The sequence below is a fragment of the Felis catus genome, chromosome C1 (assembly GCF_018350175.1).
Source record: "Felis catus isolate Fca126 chromosome C1, F.catus_Fca126_mat1.0, whole genome shotgun sequence".
Lineage (NCBI taxonomy): Eukaryota > Metazoa > Chordata > Mammalia > Carnivora > Felidae > Felis > Felis catus.
The window spans coordinates 125,506,306-125,515,566 of NC_058375.1; the positions used below are offsets into that span (position 1 = coordinate 125,506,306).

Genomic DNA, 9,261 nt, shown 5'->3' on the forward strand with positions numbered 1-9,261 from the left:
ATATATATATAGAGAGAGAGAGAGAGAGAGAGAGAGAGAGAGAGAGAGACAGACAGACAAGAAACACACTTCACACAGAAAGACACAGAAAAGTTGGAAGTAAAAGAATGGAAAGGGGGAATGGATGTAACATGCAAATCGTAACCATTAAAAATCTACCATTATTGTATTTTATAACCAAACTAGACTTCAAGACAAGTATTACCAAAATAGAGAGGTTTGTCATAATGATAAAAGGATTAAGTGATCAAGAAAAATAACAATCTTCAGTGTGACAGAACTAAAGAACAGATAGACCTACAATAGTTGTTGAAGAATTTAGCACCTTTCTGTCTGCAATGATAGGACAACTGACAAAAAATAATTACATACATACATATCAAAGACATGGAAGATCTAACTCGACTTAATTGACAGCTAGGGAACACTACACCCAACAACAGAAAAGGATCATGTAATCTCCAGTGCACATGAAAAATTCACCAAGGTAGACTATTTTCTGGGCCATAAAACAAGTCTCAATAAATTTTAAAAGTCAAAATCATTCAGAGTTTATTCTCTAGCTGCAACAATATTAAATTATAAATCAGTGACATTAAAATATTCCAGTAGAACTTTCTGCAGTGATAAAAATGCTCTGTATCTGTATTGCCCAATGATAGTTACTGTCCATGTGTGACTATTGGGTACTTGAAATTTGGCTAGAGTGAGCAACTGAGTTTTTCATTTTAATTAATTTAAATTTAAATATCCACATATGGCCAGTGACTACCGTATTGCATAGTAGAAATCGAGAAAATCTCCAAATATATATCACACACCAAAAAAGATTTCAGGTGAATCACAGATCCAAAAGTAAAAGCTAAAACTATAAAGTTTGTAGTATAAAGCCTAAGAGAATATTTTCATGACTTTGATGTGAGTGAAAAACTCATAGAAAGGGGCACCTGGGCGGCTCACTGGGTTAAGTGTTCAGCTCTTGGTCTTGGCTCAGGTCTTAACCTCATGGTTCAGGAGTTTGAGCCCTGCATCTGGCTCCATGCTGATGACGCTGAGCCTGCTTGGAATTTTATCTCTCCTTCTCTCTGCCCCTCCCCCTCTTTTGCACTTTTTCTCTCCCTCTCAAATAAACAAACAAAAAACATTGAGAAAGCAGTAACCATAAAATAAAATATTGACAAATTGAACTTCATTTATACTAAAAATTTCAGCATGCAAAAGAGTATCATTAAGATGTGGCACCTGAGTAGCTCCTTCAATTAAGTGTCTGACTCTTGATTTCAGCTCAGGTCATGATCTCGTAGTTTGTGGGCTCCATGCTGACAGTATGAATTCTCTCTCTCTTTCTCTCCCTCCCTCCCTCCCTCTCTCCCTCTCTCCCTCTCTGCTCTTCCCCTGCTCAAACACACTCTCTCTCTCAAAGTAAATGAATAAACTTAAAAAAATACCGTTAAGAAAAGAAAAGCATAGGTCCCAGGTGAGGAGAAAATATTTGTAAAACAACATTGAATAGAATATAAATATTCAGAATATAAAGAACTCTTAAACTGAGAAAAACAAATAACCTAAATAAAAACTGAGTAAAGTCTTAAACACTTCACAAAAGAAGATTTATAAATGGCTGATAACACATGAAAAAAGTGCTCAACATAATTAATCAAGGAAATGCAAATTAAAACAATAATTAGGTATCATCACAAACCAACCAGAATGGGTGGGAGTACAAACAAGAACACCACTAACCACTGACATAGATGTGAAAGCAACAGAACTCTCCTGCATTGATAGCAGAAGTATACAATGATACGATTACTTTGGAAAACTGAGAATTTTGTGAAAAGCTAAACACGCATCTGCTATATCACCCAGCCACTTTCCGCTGGGTATCCATGGAAAATGAAAACATATGTGCACAAAAAACCTGGTGCAAGAATGTTTATAGTAGCTTATAGTAGCCCCAAATTGGAAAAAACCCAGGTATGCATCAACAGGAGACTGGATAAGCAAACTATAGTATATTCATGAAATGGAATATTAGCAATTAAAAGTAACAAATTATCAATACATGCAATAGGCTGAATGAGTCTGCTTCATAAAAGGAGCAAGACACAAAAGAGTATATACTGTATTATTCCATTTATATCAAGTTCTAGAATAGGCAAAGCTTTCTACAATGATAGATACCAGATCAAGTAACTGCTTCTAAGGTACAGACATTCACTGACAGCAGGCAAAAAGGAACTTTTTAGGGTGATAAAAATGTGCTAGTATATCTTGGTTGGGGAAGATGTGTTCACTGGTCAAAAATGATCAAAAGCATACACTTAAAATCTATGTATTTCATTGGATGTAAGTTAAGCCTCGATATCCATTTCTAATAAATTATAAAGCTTTGTTTAGAAAAGTAGGGTTAAGTTTCTCACTAAACAGTTTAAAATACTTTTGTCTATAAGTGTAGTACAAACTCAGTATATAATAATATCTTCTATAACATATGTATATTTTCTCCTAATCTCTTATATTCTTTCACCAAGCCTTACCTACATACTCCAGAATGTTCTGCTGTTTTTTAGTGTGACAAGCAAATGTTAGGCTTTTCCACATGTGCCACAATCTGAAAATGCTGAGAAGCTCTGTTCCACCTGGGAGTGAAAAGGGGGGCAGGGAGGAGACTGGGAAGAGAGAGACCTATTTGGGAAGCAGGATGCACAAAAATGTGAAGGGATGTCTATGTTATGGGGTTCTTGTAAGGATTAAAATGAAGTGGAGTCTGTGAAGACATAATGGGATTATGCATCAGAAGTTCCCGGCACAATTCCTGGTTCCGTAGTAAGTACTCAGTAAATATTATTTCCTCTCCCTCTTGGGCACTATTATTTTGGAAGTGTGGATCTGGTCTCTCTATATGGAAACCTACAGGTTGTATTTAGGGAAATGTTTTTTTCATACCTTTATTTTCCTATTAAACGAGGTTGAAACAGTCAAGGGATCCAGTTTGGGCTGCTCTGCAGAAATGAGCTATGTGGAAAAAAAAAAAAAAAAGAAAAGAAAGAAAGAAAAATAAAGAATATTCTGAATAAACTACATTCTTCATAGTTATGGTCTTCAAGACCAAGAAATATGGTCTTGCATATTTCTTATGCAAATAAGGAAGTCAGAATTCATTAATTGGTCTTTGCACAATCATGTGAGTTGTGAAAAGGACAGAGTTCCTACAAAACTAATTACTTTGTCAAAATTAAGATGACAGTAGGGAGCTTTTCAGAAATATAAAAAGACTGTTTTTCTAGGCAATAGCCAAACACTTATTTAAAATATCAAAGTTAGAAATTCATTTATTTATTGGCATACCTAGTGTTCAAGAAGAATTAAAAAAGTTTCTTCAAACAGTCCTTATGACTTAATCTCAAATTAATATAGGAAGAATATGTCACTGTTTGATGAAAATGTCTCTTAAGGCAGTTTTGAGCCAGTAAAATGCAAATAAAGAGTTATTATGTTTTTTTTAATGTTTGTTTATTTTTTGAGAGAGAGACAGAGCATGACCAGGGGAGAGGCAGAGAGGGGGAGACACAGAATCCAAAGCAGGCTCCAGGCTCTGAGCTGTCAGCACAGAGACTGATGGAGAGCTTGAACTCACAAGCTGTGAGATCATGACCTGAGCCAAAGTCGGACACTCAACCAACTGAGCCACCCAGGCGCCCCAAGAGTTATTTTTTACATGGTACTATTGTTTTAGACTTAGGGTAAGTATCTCTGGGTGTTATTTCATGCTTGGAAGAGAAGGCATGGAAAGCTAGGTTTCTTTTTGGCTGTGACGTATTACATATTTCTCCAACATTTAACTTTTATTTTTTTAATTTTGGAAGACATTTATGGGACACCCACAATATGCTGTGTCACACACATTCCTGAATTTGATTCTCACCGCCTCCTTCTCCCCTTTTACAGATGGCACTGTCAGGGGACAACAAGGGTGGTTGGTTTGTTTACCTAGGGTTCAGAGTTTGTAGAAAATGGAGCTGCAGGTTTAAGTGTCACACTGTCCCTATTTCCTAGTGGTTTCTAAAACACCACCTGTCCCTGTGCACCCATGCTCCATGAGTGAGTCTGAAGGAGAGACACCACTATGATGTTAAGAACCCCTCTGCCTTTTGCAGAGCACCTGCCAGGCAGGGAGACCTCAGAGCAATGTGGTCAAGAGCAGAGGCACCCAGCAGACATAGGATCCTATCAGGGCCCTGCTGGGTGGTGTCTCTGCCCACCCCACAAAGAGTTTTGGTGATGTTTGCTTTTTCTCACTTGTATGCACTTAAAAGAACTTATGGCCTAGGATCCCTGCTTCCCACCCCCCATACCACGTTCAGCACCACCTTCCCAAGTAGATCCTAGGCACAGACAACCACACATTTCCCTGCCTGCCAAGGACTGAGGGGGGAATGGGCCACTAGGGTGTAAGCATAAGCAGTACCTAACCACCTTGCATGACTCAAGTGGCACAAAAGGCACCCTTGAGAAAAGATATCACTGATAACTGTGTTGCAAAGGCATGAAACAGCATTGTATTCCCTTTTTAAGGGCCTCTTTGAACTGTTTCTGTTTTAACAAGTTTAAGTGACTTTTCTTAGCTAAGTCTAATATCTCGGCTAACTCAGGAATTGGTGAACTTGGTTAAAATGACTCCTGAGGAAGGCAAACAGCCAACAGATTTTGCTTTTTTACCTTGGAGTTACCTTGGGCATCCATCCATTTTGTCCCAGGTGAAGCTCACATCTTTATTAACCTGTAGCTTTTCATTTGCCCCATATTGGTTTTATAAAGTGGAAACAGGGATTTGGAAACAACATCCCACTTAGAGTAATGTTATTGACATTAAGACTACTTATCTATATGTTTCCAACAGGTTACTGTTTATCTGCAGTTATCTGAGACTTAATTATAGAAGCTTCTAGGACACACTTGACTTTTGAGTGACCATCTGTTGAGTGTCAGGCACTTTACATGCATTTCTCTAATGATTACATTATAACATAGATATAATTTTCCCATTTGACCATTAAACACTCACCATTGTATTCCCCTTAAAAGAGCAAAGACTCAGAGAGGTTAAATCATGATGAAAATAATAGAGATAATAAAATTTAGGAAGCACCCACTAGGTAACAAGAGCTATGCAAAGTACCATGTACAGACTTAACAAATAATATTTATTTCTCATTTTCTCTTCAGAACAGATCAGCAAGATTGTTACTATCATTATCTCCATTTCACAGATGGGAAAGAAAGAGAGAACAAGTCACTTGTCCAAAGTCATGTCATTGGTGAGTGGCAAAGCTGGGAGTAGAACACAGGTCAGATTGACACCTAAGTTCACAGTCAACCACTCCACTAGATAGGCTACCTTCTCTAGAATTTGGATTCCAACCCGAATATACTTTGTACTGCCATATTTCCTAGTAAGAGACACCAACCACAGGAAGCCACTCACAGGGATGATTTAAACAATTCAACTAATTTAATTGGTCTGTCCTGTAATAACCTAACCTAAACAACACCCTTCAGTGTTGGGAGCATACACGTGGACTTTGTCAGACCCATTCCTACTCTGCCTTCTATTGGATGGATGGTCTTGTAGATGTTATTCAACCCCTCTGAGATTCCATTCCTGATACCTTAAATGGAAAAATAATAGTACCCACCTGGGAAGATTGTTGTAGGGATTAGATGAGAAAGTGTTGGGAAAATCTTGGCATTTGGTAGATGTTTGTAAACAATAGCTGTTGTTATAAAACATACCCAGTAAAGATATACATATGTCTATGTGGGGGAAAGACATATGTGGGGGGAAATATTACCTTTGTTTTTAATCATAACCTTGCTATTATCTAGCTGGATGACCTTGGATATATTACATAGTTTCCTTGAACTCAATTTACTCACAGATAAGAAAAGAACAAAGGGCTAGATGAGTTCTAAGTTACCTTTAAATGCTAATATTTGATAATTCTATGAATGTGCATGAAACTGCTTTGTAATCTAGAAATTACTATAGAATGTACCATATTGTTATTGCCATGATCACTTTTTTTTTATTTATTATAGAGTTGGGAAAGAGAAGAGTAGAATGATACCTCTTGACTGCTTTATGTGTGCTATTCCATTTCTTTCTCACCTGCCTCCTAAGGTGCCAGTATTTTAAAACAAATATTACAGAATAATCTGAAGTTCAAAAAGATAAAATGACTTGCCTAAGTTAGGGCAGTTAAACAAGAGGAGATAGCTTCCAAATTTACATCTATCTGTCTTACCCCATATTCAGCCTTGAAAGTGGCCTCTGAAGATTCACCAAGCTTATCAGGGACTTCAGGAACCAAGGGGAATTGTTTACCTGTGGCTGCAACAGTGACCTCACCATGGCAGCAATTTTCAGGATTACACCTTTCCATGGATCTCAGCCATGGGGATCAAGAGAACCACTGGGGAAGGGAAAGGGACATAATTCGAGGCACCCCGACCTATCACTAGGTCACTAAAATACACACCACATGCTCCAGCATATAGGAACACCCACACAAAAATGAGAGCAAAAATTTTGTTTGAAAGAATTTGCTATCCCCCTCCCAACAAAAGTAGAGAGATTGTCATTTAAAGAAAAAATTAATTTATAATTTATACTGTTTCAGTGTTGACTTATAATGGGGATAGCATAATTTTTTTAATTTGTAATTTAAAATTTTGAAATGGAAGACTCTGAAATTTTTGAATATTTTTTAAACCAATTAAGCCCTCAGCAAAAGCCCACAGAAGGTACAAAGAGTTCCAGCGTAGACTTTGCCCCTATACTCACATGACCTCCCCATTATCAGCATCTGCACCTGAATGGTACCCTTGTTACAATCAGTGGACCTACACTGATACATTATCGGCCAAAGTCTATAGCTTACATTAGGATTCACACTTGGACATTCTGTTGGTTTAGATAAATATAGAATAACATATACCCACTATTATAGTATCATACAGAGGAGTTTCTTTGCCCTAAAAACCCTGTTCTTCACCTATTTATTCCTCCCTGCTCCCAACCTCTGGCACCTACTGATCTTTTTACTGTCTCCACAGTTTTGCCTTTCCCACAATGTCCAATAACTAGACTCATGCAGTACCCTTTACAGATTGGCTTCCTTCACTTAGTAATTTACATTTAAGATTCCTCCATGTCTTTTTATTGCTTGATAGTGAAGAGGAGGAAGAAATTTTCCTTTGTCCAAGGTTCTTTTAGGTAGGAGAAAGAACTAAATTTACATGACACAGATTAACAGCGGGGAAAAAATGAAATTTTATTGCACGTGCATAGAGGCCCAATAATGAAATTGAGACCCAAAGAAATGATCAAGACAGGCGGTTTTTATACTTCATAAACAAAGAGACAATAAATTCTGGGGAATTTACAGGATAAGGAAAAACATTTGGGTTGAGCTAATAGATTAGTAAAAAGTAACAAAGTTTGTTTCTACAGCTTTCTCAGCTTTAAAGTTCCTATCTCTGGTGATAAGGATATTTTTTTTTTTACTTAGTACAGAGAGGTTACCTTCATATGGGTGATTTATTTCCTACTTTCAGGGGGACAGAGGAGGATGTGAGTGTCCTTGAACCTGTTGTTTCCCAAGTAGCTTCAACTCAAAATAATCAGTTGCCATTGTGGTGTGTTTGGGTGGAATGCCCTTAGCCTGGACAACAACTCATTTCTCTTTAGTGTTGGATAATATTTTATTGTCTGGATGTACCACTCTTTATCTGTTCACCTACTGAAGACTATCTTGGTTGGTGCCAAGTTTTGGCAATTATGAATAAACATTTGTGTGCCAGTTTTGATGCGGACCTGTTTTTAGCTCCTTTGGGTAAATACCCCAGGAGAATGAGTGCCAGATCTTATGGTAAGGGTATATTTAGTTTTGTAAGAAACTGCCAAAGTATCTTCCAAAGAGGCTATGCCATTTTGCGTTCCTAAGAGTAGTAAATGAGGGTTCCTGTTGCTCCACATTCTCACCAGCATTTGGTGTTGTCAGTGTTCTGAATTTGGGCCATTCTAATAGATATGTAGTGGTATCTCATTGTTTTAATTTTCATTTCTTTAATGAGATAGGATGTGGAACATCTTTTCACGTGCTCATTTGCCATCTATATATCTTTGGTGGGGTGAATGTTTGAGTCTTTTACCCACTTTTTAAATTGGGTTGTTTATTTTCCATCGTTAAGTTTGAAGGGTTCTTTGTATACTTTGGTAACAGTCCTTTATCAGATGTGTCTTTAGCAAAATATTTTCTCCCAGTCTGTGGCTTATCTTCTCATGCTCTTGATACTATAAACATTTTAATACTTAAAGCTTTTGAGGTTATAGCCCTGGCTTAACACCTTCTCCACTCTGTCTGAGGCTGGGAAACTTTAAGGAATAGATCACTAACACTGATGCCTCCTACTCCCAAATACCAAAAATATTATCAAGATAAATTACCTGAAATTTAGATCTTATGTCAATATTACCAAGTGGTAGTGATCTGCACAAATGACCATGGCCAACCTTTCTCAAAGGTTTTTATGAAAGAGCATTGGGAATATCATACATGCAGACTGCTGACTCAAAAAGCACAGAATCCTGCTATAGAATCCACACTGCACTATATCAGGAGCTTAACCTGAGCTTTTGCTCTGACAGTGACTGTTGCTAGAATTACAAGTTGGTAGACCCTGAAGATCAAGTCCGTTTGGCAAACAAGCATTCGTTACTTTCATTCTAATATCTGTCAGGTGACCATTGTGTTTATGACACAAATAAATTATAAAGACATAAATTTCTCAAGGTAATTACAATCTTATAGGCACTACAGGACATGTTTATGGCTACAGATTGGCTTTCAGGTAAAAGAGACAATAAATCTTGAGAATAACTGGTGTACCATATCCATAAAATCTTAGGTTAGGAAGAAAACTTAAAGTTCATCTCATGTACTCTCCTCCTAATAAAAGAATCAGAAAAGTCTAGATAGGAATTCTGGTTTCATAGGCAAGTTATTTGATATCCTTAGGACTTTGCCTTCTCCTCTGTCTAATAAGTACACTAGATTACTGGTTAGAACAGTTGATAGAACAAAACTATTTGCTTCAACTCTCTCCTGAAACCCTTTTAAAATTACAGCAAAGAATTTTTTTAGTCAAGCAAATCAATCAACATGATACATCACATTAATAAAAGAAAGGATAAGA

At 37.2% G+C, this 9,261-nt stretch overlaps 1 long non-coding RNA gene across 1 annotated transcript in view; it reads left to right on the top strand.

Moving 5' to 3' along the window:
- LOC123379124 overlaps nt 1-7,868 on the top strand; it is a 69,159-nt gene extending 61,291 nt beyond the window's left edge. The window contains exons 3-4 of the long non-coding RNA XR_006583138.1: nt 5,230-5,321; nt 6,320-7,868. This is a non-coding gene — a long non-coding RNA (uncharacterized LOC123379124). The remainder of the gene's footprint in view (nt 1-5,229; nt 5,322-6,319) is intronic.
- The last annotated feature ends 1,393 nt before the right edge of the window (nt 7,869-9,261 follow it).